The sequence below is a fragment of the Macadamia integrifolia genome, unplaced genomic scaffold, assembly GCF_013358625.1.
Source record: "Macadamia integrifolia cultivar HAES 741 unplaced genomic scaffold, SCU_Mint_v3 scaffold1326, whole genome shotgun sequence".
NCBI classification, from domain to species: Eukaryota; Viridiplantae; Streptophyta; class Magnoliopsida; order Proteales; family Proteaceae; genus Macadamia; species Macadamia integrifolia.
Window position 1 is genome coordinate 85,481 of NW_024868161.1, and position 20,064 is coordinate 105,544.

Here is a 20,064-nt window from a genome sequence, read left to right on the forward strand (position 1 = left end):
AAATGGGTGCTGTTTGTCTTGGGTGGGTTTGTTGAGATCTACCTTGAAAATGATTGGCCACTACTACAACCCAATTTGATGATCACAATTATTAAGGCTGCGTTTGGATGTCCAGATAATGTTGTTTCCAATTGAAGCCAGAAGAAACGAGTTTCTCAACTTTTCTGGTATTTTCATTGAAAACTCTAAACTTCTGGACAAATATAAACAGTGTAGCAGGGCATTAAAATTGACCCTTTCACCTGATAAGCAGGCATTAGGATAATTCTGTCCTAATAGTAAAGACCCTTTCACCTGATGAGCCCCAAACCCAAGTATCAAACCTATCAGATATGCAAAGAGGGATTTTAAGGGTGGCTTTACTGTCCACAACATTAAAATTGAACTTTAAAACATCTTTCTTCTAACAATGGGCAACTCAGTCAAATAACACTACTCAGTAGAAAGCCCATCCCCAATCTTCTTACGCAGACCTTTACAAAGCAACTCACGCCCCATAATTAAAACTTCCTTTCCTAGCAGGAGAGAGAAGACAACCCTTCTAACCAGCCAATTTGGCATGGGCTCTTTCAACAATTTTTGAAAATAAAACCTTTTTGTTTTTCCCAAATTCAGCTAGTAACCCATGATACTTGTCAGGCTGAAACCATTGGCAATCCCGTGTTAAAATTTCTATGGGTTCAAGTCTGAAACCTTAATGGAGGATCGACATAGAGAAACAAGAACACAATCGAATCAAAATCATGGGTCCAGTAGTTAGAAAAAAAATAGAGAAGAGACTCAAATAGAAGAGAAGAAGAATACCATTGAGCGGAATCATCCCTTGAACAACGAATGTAGATCCCGAAGAGCTAGAGAACAGTCCCATGAATATGACAATGAAGAACTACATAATAAAGTTTCCAACCGTTAAGATCTTTTGCAACTTTTCACCCTTAGAATTCTCTCACATACGCACTACTCATGTGAGGGGAGTTTGTGCTTCCAAAACAATGAAGGTGCTAAAGTGACGGTTGCAAGGACTATTAGCTTCTATTTATAATAGAAAACCCTATTCTATTCCCACAATGGATTAGGCTAGGAGTTTCCTAATCACAGTGGATCTACAACTTCCTGCACCCAATAGATCAATCAGTGTCAATTAAGCGCACATAAAAGTTCTAACATCACATTCCTAGAATCGACAAGAGAGGAAGGAATGAAGCTAATGCTAGACTTCCCAAAGTTAATCACTTGGCCTAGCACACTACAAAAATCACGAATGATACCTGAAATCACAACTAAAATCAGCCTTAGAGAAAAATAGACAATCATCCGTAAAGAATAGGTGAGAAATGAGAGGACTAGTTCTACTAGATTTTATGCCGGACAGTAAACAAGAATCCTCAGTCTGAAGGAATTTACAAGAGAAGGCCCCTTTGAGAACGAACAGTATCAATAACCCTGTCATAAATGTTATCCACAATTGCTCTTGAGGGGATAAAAGTACTCTGAAAAAACCTCAAAATATAATTTAGAAGACGTTTGAGTCTATTGGCCAAGTATTTAAAGATGATTTTTATAGACAAATGAGCAGAGACTAATGGGCCTAGACTGCTAAGATCCTCATGATGACCATGCTTAGGGATGAAAACTACAAAAATATTATTAAATTTTCTAAGCAAAAAAGTACCCCAGTGTACGGTTTCCTTTTAACTCATGATCCCTCGAACCTCTCTCCTCTGTTGGTGCCTCCATGCAGGCTCTATCACGGAATTTGTCAAGATCTTGTCAACGAGAGATTGAAGTATTCAACTATTATTTGTGTTACAGATAAGTAAGGATGTCGATCCGTTGGGCCTAATTGGGCTTGATCATTTCAAAGCCATGCACTGAGACCAACTATTCATCTAATTGGGTTTACATTGGGTAGGCATAGTACAATTTATATTTTGTGTTGGGTTTGGAATTTAATCAAGCTTCCTTAATCGGGTGGGCTAAGTGTTTTTTTTTTTTTTTTTTTCAGATGAATTTTTGTTTAACTGTAAACGGGTTGTGACTGAAAACATATCTTAACATGTTTATGTGAATTCTCTAACCCTAATTATTAGGCTGAAGGTAAGGTCCAATTAACCTATCTTTCCCCCCTCTTTATATTAAAAGCATGTCTTAACATTGCCTATTTTTAGTTTATAGGCATTTACGCGTAAAATGAGAATTTCATGTAGTGATTAAAGGGTTGGGTTTAGGAGGGCCTATAATTGGCTAGAAAGGTAGAATGAGAACTTCGGTAGCCATTGGGCAGATAAAAAAAAAAGAGATAGAGCTCTCCCTCTCCAATCCACAATAGATAGAGCGCAGAGTGCTAGTACTATAAGGTCCCTTTTTTTGGTGGGAGGGGGGGGGGGGGTAGAAGAAGGTGAAGAAGCAAGCTTATCCCCACTTTGAGCGACAACTATTGGGTATCCCTATCTTTCCTAAACTTCCCCTGGTCTTCGGCTTGAGCTGTATTAGGTAGAAACTTTGGACTAGACAATTGGTGGGTAAGGGCCTTGCATTGGGAACGACCCATTATAATTGGGTCGGGCTTGAGCATGCCACGTATATTAATCAGGTCGGGTTGGTTCAGACTTTAAATGGTCAAGCTTGATCAGGCTTGTTGAGCCTAAAACTGACACCCTACCGGGTTGGTTCAAAATTTAAATGGTCAAGCTTGATCAAGCTTGTCGGGCCTAAAATTGACACCCTAATGACAAGTTTTACTTTTCATGGAGAAAGAAAAGGAAATCAAATAATACTAGAAGAAAAGTTTTTGTCATTATTATCTTCCATGATTGTGTATCTAATTCCAAAATGTTTCAAATCTATTTATTAAATTTTACTTTACTTTGCAACTAAATACTTTGATTTCGAAAAGGAAAATAATGATTTTATCCAAAAAAATATAACTGCTAAATATACAGTTATGATCCTGATTTGTAATCTTAGTTCTTCGACCGGGACTTTGGCTAATATCAACCTAAACCACATTAGAATGGATGGATTTACCTCTTTTTTTTATTTTTATTTTTCTAAATTTGACTTTATTACCTTTTTACCCTTGGGTTGTACTAATGGATTGGTGTCGGGGTTGGTCAAGACTTGGGATCAATCTTGGCTGATATCGATCTGAACGAATCCACCAATCCTGATATGAGGTTACTCCTACCAAAAAAAAAAAAAAAAAAAAAGATATGAGGTTACAAACAATGATCATGATTACACAACTTTTCTTTTTTAAAACATTTGTACATTTTATCTATTTTTGTCCTTTTTGACTCGGTTGGTTACAAAGGGATATTGAAGGGAAGAGTAGTGAAATTTTCCAAACTTTAAAAAGAAAATTTTGTAATAATTACGTGACATGATTGTATAAAGTACATAATTTCTTGTAATATTTAGTAGCAGTAATTTTTATGAGTGATAGAATGATCCCTGATCACGTGACTACTATGCCAGTATGCAAGCCAATGGGAATATATTTGAAGGCATTGATCAGCAAAAGACAAGGAAATCTTTTCATGCCATACTATGTCTGGCATAGACAATGCGGCTGAGGACCGTTCTTTTTCCCACTTTACAACATGTGTGAAGGGAATCTGATCTGCCAGTACCTTAAGATTCCAAAGATGAAACAATAAGATGGCTATAATAAATCCAAGATTGTGCAAATAAAGTCACATGCATGTTAACTGGGATGAGTTTGGAAGGAGCCTAGGCTCAAGCCCAATCTGCATATCACAAACTTTGGCCAAAGTGAAAAGGGAGAACATGCATGGGAAAATGGAAGGAGATGAGCAAGTGGCGGCCATGCTAAGTATGTTATCAAAGAAGAACGGGAAATATTTGTACTTAATTAAATGCAGTGAACATGCCTAAAATTTAGACAATATAAAGAGGACAAAGTTTCCCTTGACCATGCGATAATATTCACCATGTGATCCAAGGGTTCGAAAATCCTGAGCCCCCCTTCTCCCTTTGAGCGGTCCTAATCATCCATGTTGAACTGATTCCCATTCACCATGAGTGCAACGAAACTCAGTCCACATACATTTATGGGTGTAATATTGTGACATCATAGAGATGCATAAATACATGCTGACAATTTTAGTAGAACTTTGTAACATATGTATTTGCGGGTCTTGGATGTGCTAAATTGCATGATTGGTTGCCCCTGTGCCACTGTACTCTCTGATGTGGCAATTGAAGGAATTAGAATAAATTGGGTCCTTCACATGGGCATTAATAGGGGTGTTTCACATGGATGGGGGTGTTATTTCCCCACCCTAGCTCAAGGTCTGGGTGTAAGGACCATTTATTTCCCCTTGTTTTAAACATGACTATGGTCAAACGTGTTGCTTAATTTCCATGTATATACCTTACCAAAAAAAAAAAAAAAACATTCCATGTATATACTTTTTTGGTACACAATTTCCATTTACTTTCTCTATGAATCATTAACCCTCTTTTTTAAGATTGCGTACATTATGACCCTTCCCAGACCCTGTAGTGGCGGGTGCCTCATGCACTAGGTACACACATTTTTTTTTCCCTTTTATGAATTATTAATTTTGATTTTCACTAGTATGTCATGCTTAAAATAATCATGTTGCAATTGCAAATATAGGACAAAGATATTTGTTCATATATAGAGAAAGCCTGAATTTTTTTGGTGGGGGGGGGGTGTAAAAAAGAAAGCCTGATCTGAATCCATGCAAAAGCAAGGAGGAGCAATAGCTTGAACTCTCTAGCCTGCACTAAGTTTCTTTGCATCTATGGAGTTTTGGTGTGGAGGGTATAACTACGAACTTGACATAGGCAATGACAACATGCACATGATTATAGTTAAAGGATTTGTTGTCCGTGAAAGGCCTTTCTATCAGTTCTATACTCTATCCTTATTAATGGAGCAGTCAAATGTCAAGTCCAACCTTTTTGAGGGATTAGATAGGGTGACCCTCTGTCATCAACATTATTTATTTTATGCTCCCAAGCCCTAAACAACATCCTTCTAGCAGTTAAGAGATCGAGAGTTACAAAGGGCTTTAAAGTGAGGAATAGATCCGACCCCTTATCACATCTTCTTTTTGTTGACGACTGCCTCCTTTTTGCTTAAGTTCGCTTGTAGGAGCTCCACAACATTAGAGATTGCGTGGACCTTCATTGCAAGGTAGGTGGTCAAAATTCTAAGAAGTCTAGCCTCCATTTTAGCCCTAGCACTGCCCATTGCTTCAAGAGGTGGTTCTCTGGAGTTCTGAAGATTCCCTATAGGGATGGTCCTACAAAGTACTTGGGTCTCTCTTCTGAGATTAGTGTGTGCAAGACAGATTCATTTCATGAGATTAGGGATCGGGCTACCAAGAAGATGAATGGTTGAATGCTTGGGCTAAGTCCTACATTTCCCATGTTGGAAGGGAGGTCCTTCTTAAGTTGGTATTCAACTAAATTAGAACTTTGCTGCTAGTTATTTCAAATTTTCGATCTCCTTCCATAATCATTTCAATAGTGCGACTGCTAACTTTTTTTGGGGAGGGTCAGATACAACCAAGAAGATCCACTAGCTATCCTGGTCTAAGCTCATGCAATCCAAAGAGAAGGGCGGTTTAGATCTGAGAGACCCAACTCTGCATAATAAAGCTCCCCTCTCCTGCGTAGCCTGGAAGCTATTCTCCCACCCAGAACCTTGCTAGAGTAGATTTATGAAAGCCTTTTACTTTCTTCACTGTGAATTCCTTGAGACCCCCTTTGGCAACTCCCCTTCCTGGGCTTGGCATTGCATTCTAGAGGGTCGTAAAGCCCTAGACCGAGGTTTGATTTGGAAGCTGGGATTTGGCCTTGTTATTGACATATGGAGCGATCATCAAATTCCATCTCACCATGAATTCAAGATCAAACACCCACCTTTCCCCAACTGCCTGTTTAGATGAGTGATTGATTTGATCGACCAGAACAATAAGCAATAGAAGGAGGAGCTCCTGAATTAGTGGTTTCACGCCTCTAACAGAAAAAATATTATGCTTATTCCAATCTCCTTACTTTTGGATGAGGACAAGCTAGTGTGGGGAGGTTCAAAAAATGGAGATTTCTCAGTCAAGTCTTTCTATCATCTCCTCTGCATTGCCCTGAACACTGAGAAGGAGAACCAACCATCGGCCTCATCCATGAGTGTTTGGACATCCACCCCTAAAGTTGTCTGGCAAGCTATACGGAAGTGTCAGTCTCTGCCCAAAATTGACTCTTTTCTTTGGAGAGCTTGTGTTGATGGTTAGGCAATGTGTCATGGATGTGCTATCCGCAACTTAAGGGTCGATAATTATTGTCCTAGATGTGAAGGAGTTATTGAAATTCCTGTTCATTTGCTCTTCTCATTCCCCTTTGCCAAGGCTACATGGTTCGGCTCCTCCGTATCCTTCAAGTGTTCCACAACTGTAGACTTTTCTCTTTAGGATTTGTTCATGGGCGGAAGGAGTTTTAGAGATTGGGGAAAAAATCAGCCCGCCAGTTGGTTTGCCTCTTCTCCTTCATTGCCTGGTACTTATAGAGAGTGAGAAACGACCTACTATTCGGCCATAATACGTAGACTCCGAAGGAGGTTATTTTCATTGCTGAGTGTGCCTACAAGGAATTCATAGGTGATAAAACGGATAATGTATGGCAGAGGGTAATTAATCAGTCCACCATACCCTCCTCTCAGCAATGAATTGCTCCATCTTGTCATTTGCTTAAGCTCAATTCAGGTGCTTCGTGGAACACTACCTCTAGGAAAGGAGGTTTGGGAATCATCCTGCACAACCACCTAGGCCAACGCCCCATTTGCCACCTAAGGAGTGATTGGGGATATCCGAACCTTAGGGTATGGGTTCAATGTTTGTAATTTTTTCTTTATTCCTAGGGAGTGCAACTGTGTTGCCGACTTCTTAGCCCGGAAGGCCCTGCCCGATGTGTGTACGACAATTTTAGCCATCTTCCTCTCCATGGTTGAGAGATCTTTGTAACCTCTCTTCCACGAGTCCATCACGTTCTAATGAATTGTTTCAATTCTCACCCAAAAAGGGCAAAAAAAAAAAAGGCCTTTCTATGCTATATCAAACTCTTGAGGTGATAAAAAGCCCTTGCGCTCTATGTTTCAAACTATGTATATAGGATAGACATAACATGTTCTATACATCTACCATATATTTTCTTCCCTATATTCAACACGTATACTATCACTACAAACCATTTCTGCATAATTTTCTTTTTTAAAGAAAGTAGAAAAGTAAAGCGTCCATAAAAGAAAACATAAGGCAAAAGGTTTTGTGTACAACTGTGCACAGAACCATTAGGGATGAGGTTTTACGGTGCAACTCCATCTGATGGTTTTGTGCACATCATGCATGTGTGCACAAAACCTCTCCCCCAAAAAATAAAACGAAATCCTTTTAGGCTCTCAGCAAATCGGATCCAGATATCCAATGCTACATTTTTTAAGACCCTTAATTAAATTTCCTAACTAAGCAAATGCCAAACATTAGCTTCTCCCAATAAATCTAAACCTTTCATTAAAATAGAGAGTAATACAAGTGATCATCCTTGATGCTCCTGTCAAAAATGAAAGTTCATAAAACCTTGAAGCTAGATGGTAAAAAAAAAAAAAAAAGGTGAGGGTAATGGAGAACATAACTAGTCTGTTTTTTCCCTTACCTTTTGCTCTTTTTTCCTTTCTTGCAATTACCCTTTATCTATATCCATGATCCAAGGAGAAGTTCTATATGGAGAAACAACTACAGATACCACTTGAGCCAAAAAACTTAAACCAGACTTTCTTCCAACGATGGGGTACTCGCATTTCAACCTCTTCTTGGTGGAACTCTTCACTGCAAGATGGTGGCAATGTTGATGGGTTTTTGTCACTGCTGCTTGAGCTTCTTTCTATGCGACCATCATCATCTTTCTTGCAATTATTTTTGGATCTACAACTCTTTCCAAGGCTATTACTTCTTCCTACAGGGACTATAAGATGAGGTGGGGGAGGGTCCAGCTTCTGGCTACATTCCCAGAGATGAAGATCGATATTGCACTCTAAGTAGTCTGCCCCAGCCATAGCTAGAGCTTCCATGGACATGCTTACTGTATCACACTTGTGTAGTCAAACTCTACTTCACTTTTTGGGGATTTAAAGTACTTGCAGTTACAGTTTTCTCTCTCCTAGTTGTTTTCTGACATGGTTCTCCAAGGGAGGTAGGTGTTTTATATTATCTATGGGCGAAAACAAATCAGCTTCATTTGGTTTCTAAAAAGGGTTGTAATTAATGAGGAACCAAAATAATTGCCAAACTCTAAAACTTAAAGGGTCCATTCGAATTCAAAGCAGTTTGAACTTATGGGTCTATTTTTGCCTCCCTTGGCTTCGGCAAAGTTATTATTATTAATTTTTTTTGCTAACGGCGGGTATTCAGACCTTCGGCCTCACTAGTCACGTGGATCTTCAACTTTTATTGGAAGCAGTGAAGAACACTAAACACCCACGTGAAGTCCGAGTTTATGGCTCGTACCAAGTTCGTTGCTCACCAACTGGGCTATCCCCTTGGGTTAATTTAGTCTCTTATTATTAAAGTTAATGAGATATTGAAGTAATTAAGAGAAGAAAGGTGGGCCACCAAGTGGAGGGTTGGGATAGTTAATTTTGAGAGGCTTGAACCAATTTTGAGAGGCTTGAACCAACCCAACTCCTCTTACTCCTACTTGGAAACTAATTTAAAATTAATTATGGTTAAGAGAAATAAGGTTTGGAGGTTTATAAAAATTTTGATGCTACGAGTTTGAAAAAAAAAAAACCCATAAAAATCAAGGTTTTAATATATTTTTCCTATTTTGCAAGAGAAATTTTAGATGATTATTATTATTTTTTCTCCAAAACGTAGTTAATTTTGCTCAAACTAGAGATGCTAAGTTAATTATCCTCTTCATCAAAGACAATAGGGAGAAAGAACTTTGCCAGTTTGGCGTCAGAAACGTCTAAACTGATCCAAGCATGAAAAAATCGTGTTGCCTCCCACTATATGCTGAAGATACTCCCAATTGCTCAATGCACAATTGTTTATCTTTAAAATTATATATTGGTGTGCCCCACAAATTTTTTTGCTAAGACGTTTAAAGTATACATCCGGGGAAAACTCCTGGACCTCCTATTGAGGGCTGATATGTGGCAAATAATGGTCTCTCATCTTTAATGTCCCAAAAAGGGAAATTTTCTTAACAGCATAGACTATTTTTTTTATTTTTTATTTTTATTTTTGGGTACTGGTTTCCTGCAGGGCTTTCATATGCTCTCTTCAATGGCCCTAGCCCTATTATCTATTTCATCATAGATCTGATTCTGTCAAAATTTTATGGAGATGGTGTAGGGTTCTACTCAAGTAAAATTTCGGACTTTCAAGAGTTGGTTACTTTGAAAATTAAAGCATTGAAAATATATTAACAAATCTTCATATGTTTGAAATATGGTTGAATACAAATTGAAAATACAAGAATATATAAGAGTAGAGATGTGATTCATGGTTGAATTTTTCTCTTAAAATTCGTCCTATGCTTATTCCAGACTACCCATTCATCCTATTCAAAATTACCACATCAATTTTCCATTATTATTATTATTTTTTTTGGACAAAGAAAGAATTTTATTAAAAGAAATTGACTCTAGAGAAATTCTGGCAAAGATAAGGGAGATGTATGAGGAAAGATGGAGGCTGAAGCCACCAAATATGAGATAGAGAACCTAGAGGCACCCTTAGTCAAAAGATGAGCCTACCTAACATGATCACTAGGTATGTTAAGGAAGTATAAAAAAGAAAAATTAACAAAAAAAGAAACTATATCATCGATAATAGATAGTGTAGCCCAATCAGGAGACGATGACTCCATCTTTTATGCAACCAAACAATATAACCACGGTTCTAAGTATCGGTATCAGATCGTTCATATCTGGTGATCTATATCAGTTTGGCTTGTCTCTGATCTCAATACCTAGTTGATACTATATCAGTTTTAACGGAACAAATAAAGAGTAAAAAAATCATAAAATCTATGTTTTTTTTATAAAAATTAATGGTATTTCTGATACAGATGATCCATTACAATCTCATTTCAATACCGTACATTAAAACCATAGATATAACCATAGAGGTAAACTGAAAGATACAAGCCAAGAACACTACATCCCCAATTGCTTTGGCTTCCATTGAAATAAGCAGAAAATCCAGCACTCACCTTACACTTGGCAACAATAAATGACCTAGTGCCATTCTTAAAATGAACAACCATCATGAACACTAGTTTAGCCTAATGGTGATAGCTTTGATTGAAGAGTTAGCGTCCACAGGAGGAGATTGTGGGATCGAAATCTATCATATACGTGTGAGTGGGTGTGTATGTGTAGAAATATGTGGCCATTGACCCTACTATCACCCAATAGGTTGACGGCTGGCTATTGGCCAGTGGTGCCCAATAGCAGGTAAAAGATAAAGACAAAAAAACCAGCCTACCTTTTAGTATGCCAAGAGCCATCAGTACAAGCAAACTAATCAATGGAAAACAGCGTTTGAGGCAAAGGAAACTTCAAGGGGTTGCTGTCTACTGCGGAAGTCATGTGCTACAGGTGATTAGGATTGCATTTATACATTTATAGCTCTCTTCAAAAATATGTAGAAAGAGCAAAATAATAGAAAGAAAGTTTGGGGGAACATGGTTAAAAATAGCTCTACTCCTAGTCTTCTAAAATTTCCATAACCGAGTAGACCATTGAATATTAAAGCCACATGTGATTAGGATTGCATTTATACATATTAAACAGATAGGCTAATCATCTTTAAATTACGTGCCTGATTCAAACTGTTGAGTAAGGATGTAAACAGATTGAATTCGAATCGGATGTGGATATGGATACATATACAGATCGAATTCGGATTTTCGATCATGCATTTTCTCTTTTACTTGTGTAATCTGAATCGTCCCCCCTATGAATACAATTTGCTCTTAATTCATATTTCTAAGTTGTCTTATATTTTTTCCTCATTCTCTAAATTGAATCTATCTAACTTCAAGAACCTTTAAAATTGTTATTGATTATCTAATCACATCGGATAATTATTTTTTAGATAATTCGGATTTGAATCTGAATATCTTTTGATTGGATACAAATACCCCTAAATGGATACTGATACACAATCCATTTGCATCCCCACTATTGAGTGTCTAGGCGCAAAGGGTAACACACCAACATGTAGCAGCAAATGCACAGAGGACTCCTCATAGTTGTTACAAAAGGGGGGAAAAAGGTGAAGTTTAACTTCCAAGGCTGTGACCGAAAAGAGTCATACGAAACTTAAGCACAAGGTTCCGGTGGGTAAAGAAAGGCAGAATGGTAGAGACGTTATGAAACAAAACAGGACATCTTTTACTGTGGGCGCAAATACATCTATCAGTAACCTGCCCAATAGAGATGGGGATTTTGCCAATAGCCAATGCCTCGGAATTGGAAAAGAGAGAATGAATAGTGCTATGTCCCATTCATTCATTAGCTGGTGGATATTGTGTAAGACTAGCTTGTATGCAGAACTGCGTGCAGAGCTAGTGATACGACCTCTTGGCAAAGTTGACTGCCAATTGACCTTGTAGATTTGAAATTTTTTTTTTAATACTTTTATTTATTTATTTAGTTATTTATTTTTGTGTACAAATTGATCTTATAGATTAAGAGGGGAAAAAAAAAATTTCATGAAAAATAAAATAATTTCTTTTTTTCCCTAACGATGGCTATCAAACTTTTCTGACTAGTCCCACAGACCTATATTGACAACACAACCGTATGGATTGAGTCATATTAAGGTTGAATGAGAATCATTCAACTTTTATTGAAAATAATAAAAAATTCTAAATATTTCCGTGTGAGTGGTTCTAAAAAGGTAAGAGAAGTCAAACTCAAAATCACAAGCTTTCTGAGGCGAAGGTCCCTTACCAACTCTGCTACCCCTTGGGGTTAAGAAAATAAAACCATAAAAATAGTATATTAGTCAAGAAAAATAAGAGGGAGGAGCTCAAGTCTTCACAAATATGTAACGGGCTTGCGGTAATCTTTGGGACTCTCTCTCTCTTTCTGTCTCTCTTTTGATGAGATGCCCTCAACATATTAGGAGGTCTATATTTGTAACCAACGGCTGTTGCCAATGACTTTAGTGATGTTCCTTCTTAATCCAAACTCTCTGAGTTCCCACATATCTCACCAGACTTGGGATGCTTACGGGCCATCAATTGCCAAAAATGGAGATTGACTCCTCTATGCTACCAATTCTAAGGTTCTATTATATAAAAACTCAGCTGGTTGCTTCCATCACATCCCTTGGGAGTTAAAATTTTAGGTAAGTTCATAGGTCTATAACGACCAGATAACGTATGTCCAAGCATTGAAAGAGTTTAGGTCAGTCCAAATCGTCAATAGTTACCTTTTAGGTACCAGCCCGACCCAGTTCATTTCACCTAAATTAGACTTACACTTGGGGTTTGGGCTTGGTCCAAGTCTAACCCTGAACCAAGGCCAAGCCTAGTTCTGGGGTTGGGTCAAGTCTCACTTATTCATGAAGAAATCCATTTCCCATGGTTTATTTAGAACTCATTTTTTACCATGTAGGGAAGTGATACCAAGAATAGCCAAGGGAAACAGTGTGGAAAGGAGATTAGAGAAGTTGGAACACATTGAATGAAACTTGGCTGTTGCTTGGTAGCTGCAATCCCTGATACCAACCGGGAGAATGGAATCTCAGGGGTAGGGATGGAAAAATTCACCTTGGGTGGATATTTTCAAACTGCCCCTGGAATTCCATTCCATTAGTCATTACCATGGGGTTGCAGCTACTTCCCTGCAACTCAAGCAGTAGCGAAATTTTTTCTGAACACATTTACCTGACAGAGATAAATTGGTAGACAATGGGGTAGAGGGAATCACAAACACCACAACACAACTCATTGAGGTGTTCAGCCAATATGGATCGGCTTTCCCAAATAGGAAATCGGATATCAAGTTATCCTATATCCCATTGATACAACCATCTACCATATTTCATTTCTCATATTCATGGCAAGTGAGGTGGCGTAGTCAAAGATACAACAAGGCTTATATTTTCACTCTCCATACATATGGTAGGTGTGAATATACATAGTTATCTACCATATACACTCATTATATATATGACAGGTGTGGATCTCCTACCATTGTAAAGCCATAATATATGGTAACCCTGTACTTTATAGATAGTATGTGCATATTCTGTAAATCTCCTAAGATAGTATCTTCGTGCATTTAAATAGGATTTATATCAATGAAAGATCTTAGGGTATTCATTCACTATTCACTGTTCTAGCATGCTATCAAGAGCTAGACACGACTGAAGCAAAGACATTCTTTTTTTTTTTAAAGCTCCAATGAGCTAGCGTGACTGTGATATTCTACTTTCTAAATCTGATATAATTAACTGCATTAACTTGGTTTGATTATATAGGGACTGCACCGGAGAGAATCGACATAGGTACCATATGAAATATGGTAGCAAGGGTGACCTTGAACTCGGGTTGGCTTAACACGACCGAGCAGGTACCACGTGTAATACGTGCACCCAAGCCTTGCACTTGCATGCACCACAAGGCCATGTACAAAAAGTAAAGGTACATACTAGTATTTGTGGGTGCCAACGTAATTTAATATTATGTGGGAGTTTATGCCCATTGAAGCCCACCTGAGATGAACCCACCTGAGATATACCCATCTGAGATTTAGCCCACCTGAAATTTATCCCACCTGAGTTAGTCTACCTGAGATTTATCCCACCTGAGTTAGCCCACCTGAGATTTAGCTTATCTGAGATTTAGAAGATATTTTGGGGGAGCCCAGGTATAAATAGGGGAGACATTAATTATCTTTACCCTCATTAATGTTAGTTGGTCGGTGGGAGAGTAAAGAAGAGAGAGAAAGAAGAAGAAAAGAAAAGAGGAAGAAGAAGAAAGAAGAAGAAGGGGAAGTTGACCGTAGAGCTTCACCGGAGCGGGGTCTTGACATTTCGAACCTGGATTTATGATCAGCTTGCCGAGGTCTTCGATTTGTGGTAGGTATTGCACACATTCTAAAGATTCTTAGAAAAACCCATCATTAAACTCTCTTTTTGATTTTTGAGAAAGAACTCACTTGGATCTTGTTAAATCTACTTGGATAATCAAATCTAAGGTCTAATGGAAAGTGTGAATAATGATTTTGAATGATTTGAAAGGAGTGTTGGTGAAGATCTAGAGTATTTGGAGGTTCTTGAGCAAAATAAGTGAAAGTTGGAGTTCCATTAGTGTTCTTGAGAAAGTGGTAAGAACCTTCATTTTCTTTTGTTTTGATCTTAGATCTAGGATGAGGGTACATGTTTGGACATTAGATAAGTAATTTGAGTCGCCGGATCATCCAAAAACAAGTTCTCTAAGCTGGAAAAAATCGAGAATGATGTTGGAGAAATTTCGTTCAAAGACCGGGGTATTTTTACTCCACCTGTCTTCTGATTTTAGCCCACCTGAGTTTTCAGAGCTCAGTTTTCAGGTTCTAGAGTAACCGATGGGCTGAAACCAGTGGGCTACCGGTCTTTAGGTTTTAGGCCACATGAGTTATCAGAACTCAGATTTCAAGCTCTGGAGTAATCGGCGGGCTGAAACTGATGGGTTATATAGCCCACCGGTCTTTGGCTCTAGCCCACTTGTCGTTCTAGAAATTCCTAGAATGGGTCCAAATTTGATGGGTAATCCCCATTTATGATTCTAAACCCGATTTTAGTGTTCAAACATGATAACTTTGATCCCAAGATAGTGAAATGATAAACTATTATGTTTATGATATGTTACACTCAATATACGCATGCCCACACATCGGATCTTTTTCGTATCGGGTACAAGCACTGTGTACATATACAAGTAAGTGGGGAGTGAACTTTGATTTAAATTCAAAATATTATTCATCATTTAACATGTGTTAGCCTAGCCATGTCATCATATTACTTGTGTGTAGACTAGACATTATATATGCCATATCATGCATTGTATGTGTATTTACATAATATGATATGCTTTGCTTTATGATGAAATATCCTTTATGTCCTGATGTACATGATGGAAAAATTTCATTTGGACATGACGTATATGCTATATTAGATGTCGTAGTCGGCTTGAAAATGAGTGCATGGTGGCACGTGGTATATGATGTGGCGCCTTCGTGTAATCGTACTATGCTCATATAGAGGTATGTTGCTTGGATATGATTCACCCTTGTGCTACGACCCTTCCCAACAAGGGTTTACGTGTTGGGGGATCATTGGGAGAAAGCATTGGGTTATGGTTGTCGAACTCCTACAACGGTTAGAAGTACGCACGCCTAGTCGCTAGGACAGTCTGTAACCTCGGTGATATATTTAGAGGACCGATCGTATTACTTTTATTTTGGGTGGAGTCACCCATTTACTTTCTATCATTTAAATTTGTTGTGAGTCGGCTTGCATTTTAAATTCCGGTACCAATGGTGGGCTTTCTCCGACAATCCTATGGGTGTATCATGGGATGAGGTTCACGGCTCGTACCCGGGCCATACGCTCACTATGGTTGTGAGTAGCACAAAACCTATGACCTAGTAATGTTGTTAGGCAAATAGGGTTAAAATAAATTGCATATAGGCACATTTGTTTGGTGATTGTTTGTGTGGTTTACCTTGTGTGGTCTTCCTTTTCACTTACTGAGCTAGTGAGCTCATCCCAAGTCCACAACTCTTTTTAGGTGATTTTTCAGGTTACCCTGCTGGTGATCAGGAGCCAGCCCCACTGTGGAGTTTCCATCTGAGGACTGGTGGGTCCCTGATGAGCTCGTGCACAATACCGATTGCACGTGCGAGGATTGTGCTGTATGGCAGCTGTGACTCCTGAGTGATTCTTTTTTATTCTTTCGATGTACTCCATTTTTGTTACTTGATGCTTAAATTATTGTATTTATATATATATCATGCTTTCGGGCCCAAATCTATGTAACCTTTATAATTCAATTTGGGTATCAAGTATTTGAGAGCCAATTACATGTATTATTATGAATAGGTCTTCCCCTGAAAATACAGGTCTATTCTTAGGTTAGTAGATGTATGTTGTATTACAGGTACTGCATTGTTGATCCTGGTAGGTTTGTGAGTTAACCGGTATTAACTCTGTCATTGGCTCTGTTTAGTGTGGGCGAGGTGTGACAGTGACTGATCCCTCTCTCTCCTGATGGTACTCTTTCCAACTCGTGACTCTCTTCACTACCCTACTATGGCAGCTGTCATCAAGGCCACTACTATTCGCACCATTATATCCCTAGCCATCTCTCAAGGATGGCCCATTCGTCAACTGGTCATTTGCAATGCATTTCTGCATGGTGCTTTAATGGAGGATGTTTATATGATCCAACCATAGGGCTTTGAGGATGCCAATCACCCCCATCATGTGTGCAAATTATACCGATCCTTGTATTGACAAACAAGTCCCATGGGCTTGATTCCAGCGGCTGTCTAATTTTTTGGTCCAATATAGTTTTTTCACATTTCAAATGGATCCCTCTCTCTTTATTTATCATATCAAAGGATTGACTACTTATGTGCTTATTTATGTTGATGATCTTTTGGTCACCAGTAGTCAACCGGGTCATATCACCAGTCTCTTGACTCGGTTAGATGCAGAATTATCCATCAAGGATCTCGAACCCCTAAGTTTCTTTCTTGGGATTGAAGTCATCTCCCATTCAAAGGGTCTTCTACTTTCTCAACAACGATACATTGGGGATCTTCTAATAAAAGCTAGCATGGTAGATTATAAGCCCGTCACCACTCCCATTGCAACTAATACGAAACTCTCCACTATAAGGGGTGTGCCTCTAGACAATGGTACTCAACATCGATCGATTATCGGTGCCCTCCAATATATAACACTCACATGCCTTGATGTGGCATTTGCAGTGAATAGGGCATGTCAGTTCATGCACTCCCTGATTGATGAATAGTGGACTATGGTCAAATAGATACTTTGTTATCTGAAGCACACTCGGTCTCATGGTCTCCTTTTTTCCAGATCACCCAACCTTCAATTGCAGGCATAACTAATGCTGATTGGGCAGGAAACTCTAATGATCAGAAATCTACTGGTGGATATGCCATCTTCATTGGACCAAATCTTATCTCTTGGACATCAAGAAAACAAAAAACGATGGCCCGTTCCTCCACTGAATCAGAGTACAAAGCCTTGGTGGATGCATCAGCAAAAATTACATGGCTCCAATCCCTTCTTCAAGAACTCGAAATCCTAAGCTCTCGACCTCCTATCCTATGGTGTGATAACATTGGCATCACATATCTTTCGACAAATCCAGTGTTTCATGCACGCATGAAACACATTGAGATTGATTTTTACTTTATCCAAGTTAAAGTGGCCAAAAAGGAGATAACTGTCCAATTTATTTCCACCAATGATTAGCTAGCTGATATCATGACCAAGGGCCTATTTACAACTCGGTTCCAGTTTCTATGCGATAAGTTGAAGATCCGATCTATCAAATGATTATCTTAAGGGGGTGTATCAGCCACTATGGATTGGCTTTCCCAAATAGGAAACCGCATATCAAGTTATCCTGTATCCTATTGATACAACCATCTACTATATTTCATTCCTCATACACATGGCAAGTGAGGTGGCTGTAATCAAAGATATAGTAAGGCTTATCTCCACTCTCCATACATATGGTAGGTGTGGATATACACAGTTATTTACTATATACACTTGTTATATATATGACAGATGTGGATCTACTATCATGTAAAACCATAATATATGGTAACCCTATACTCTATAGATGGTGTGTGCATATTCTGTAAACCTCCTAAGATAGTATCCCCATTTATATAAATAGGATTTATATCAATGATAGATCTGAGGGTATTCATTCACTATTTACTATTCTAGCAAGGTGGACTTCAAACCCAATATTCATTCCATAATTCTCTATCTAGTAATTGATAATTACATAACATATGTATACTTAAATTTTGACACTAACTCAAAGCTCCAAACATTATTTAAAACTGAAACAAAACTTAAACTTTTTTTTTTTGATACCTAGGGTGTCCGGATCTTTGACCCGACTAGTCCTTGGGGTCACTGTGGTACCGCTTGCACAGGACCAGATTAGTCCGAGACGAAAACTCTCGTGTGGTGACCTCAAGAATTTAGGTGCAGTAGTGAAGGTTTGATCATAGGACCTTGCTTCCTGAGGCAGAGTACCGTGTCCCCTCCAAGCCAACTGTGCTAACCCCTTGGGGTTTCAAAACATATAAGATTTTCCCCTACGTATAGTTATCCCTAATAATAAATAATTAAATTATAAATTACAAAAATAATCTCAAGCGACTAACACACCCTTATTAACCCTTGTTGGTCCAAAATCACTCACTTTGGCACTATTCATGGGAAATTTGATTTTGTATCTACCTTGCTCATCTTCCTATTTTCTCTCTTTCTCATAGAATCTCATCTCACCTCTATTTCACTCTCTCTCTCTCACAAAATTTCACCCACTAAAAATTACATATTATTACTTCCTTTCATTTCACACTCTCTCTCTGCTGATAGCCATGGCGAAGGTGGAGATTGCTACTGGCGCTAAGGGTTTCTGCCTTGCCCTTTTCTTTGGTTTTTGATGTATATTTTCTTTTCCTTTTAATAAAGATCATCTTTTAGCAAAAAAAAAAAAAAATGTGGCAGATGATAGGAGTAAGATATCTAGGCTAGAAAGATTGTGAACAAGTAAAGGCAAAGAAATATAATGATCCGTATGAAAACCTTAATACAAGGGAAGTGAAAAAGAGATTTATAGGATAGCTAAAATAAGAGAAAGGATGAGTATGTATTTTGATCATAAGAAATGTATTAAAAGTGATGATGATAGAGTGCTTGTATGAAATGAGAAAATTCTGAAGGGATAAGACAATTATTTTTGGAACTTACAAAATGGAGATACCATGACTGATAGGATGGACCTAGAAATGGAGGGGCATAGTGTCCCATATTAGCTTATGGGGGCTGATCTCACATCTGTGTCTTATGGGAATTGATGTGGGTTGATATGGTCTTGGGTCCCCTCACCTTGTAAGCCGGTTTATAGGATTGAGTTATTCTAGGATCATAACAATGGTATCAGAGCAGTCAATCCTCAGTCCAACCCGCGGAAGGGGCGACCTAGTGCCAAAATGAGAGTCTCTAAAAAAGGGCTACCTGCCACCAAGCAGAAACCTTGGAGCAGAGTGAAAGCCGCTTAGAAAGGGCTACCTGATCCAGAGTGGGCCGCCATGGACATCGGATTCGAAAGTGTGATGGTATATTAAGTACGATCTCATATCAGCTTATGAGAGCTGATCTCACATCGATTTCTTATGGGAATTGATGTGGGTTGATATGGTCTTGGGTCCCCTCACCTTGTAAGCCGATTTATAGGGTTGAGTTCTTCTAGGACCATAACACATAGACATGAATCCAACACACCTAATAGACAATTACTGTAGGTTGGTGAAATAGAGGTTAATGAGGCCCTACGAAGGATGAATGTAGGTAGAATTTCATGACTTGATGAGATTCCAATTGAAGTATAGAAGAACTTAAGAGGTCATGGGGTGCCTTGACTAACCAAACTATTTAACAAAATTTTGAATATAAAAACTATGTCGGGTGAGTGGAGGAGAAACATTGTAATTCTCATCTATAAGAACAAAAGTGGTGTCTAGAACTACAATAACTATCGATGCATAAAACTTATGAGCTATACTATGAAACTATGAGAAAAGGTTATTGAAGCCCACCTAAGAAAGAAAACCAAGGTAACTGAGAACCAATTCGATTTCATGTCAGGTTGATCCCCAATAGAAGTTATTTCCCTCCTAAGGAGGTTTATGAAAATTTTTAGAGCCTCACAAAAAGACCTCCATAT

General features: G+C 38.4%; 1 long non-coding RNA gene across 1 annotated transcript; it reads right to left on the reverse strand.

Annotated features, from left to right (window-relative positions):
* Positions 1–7,528: 7,528 nt before the first annotated feature.
* LOC122063448 lies at positions 7,529–8,193 on the reverse strand. Its single transcript, XR_006135337.1, has 2 exons — positions 7,702–8,193; positions 7,529–7,599 (listed from the first exon to the last, which is right to left on the reverse strand). It is a non-coding gene; the product is annotated as an uncharacterized LOC122063448 (long non-coding RNA).
* Positions 8,194–20,064: the final 11,871 nt, after the last annotated feature.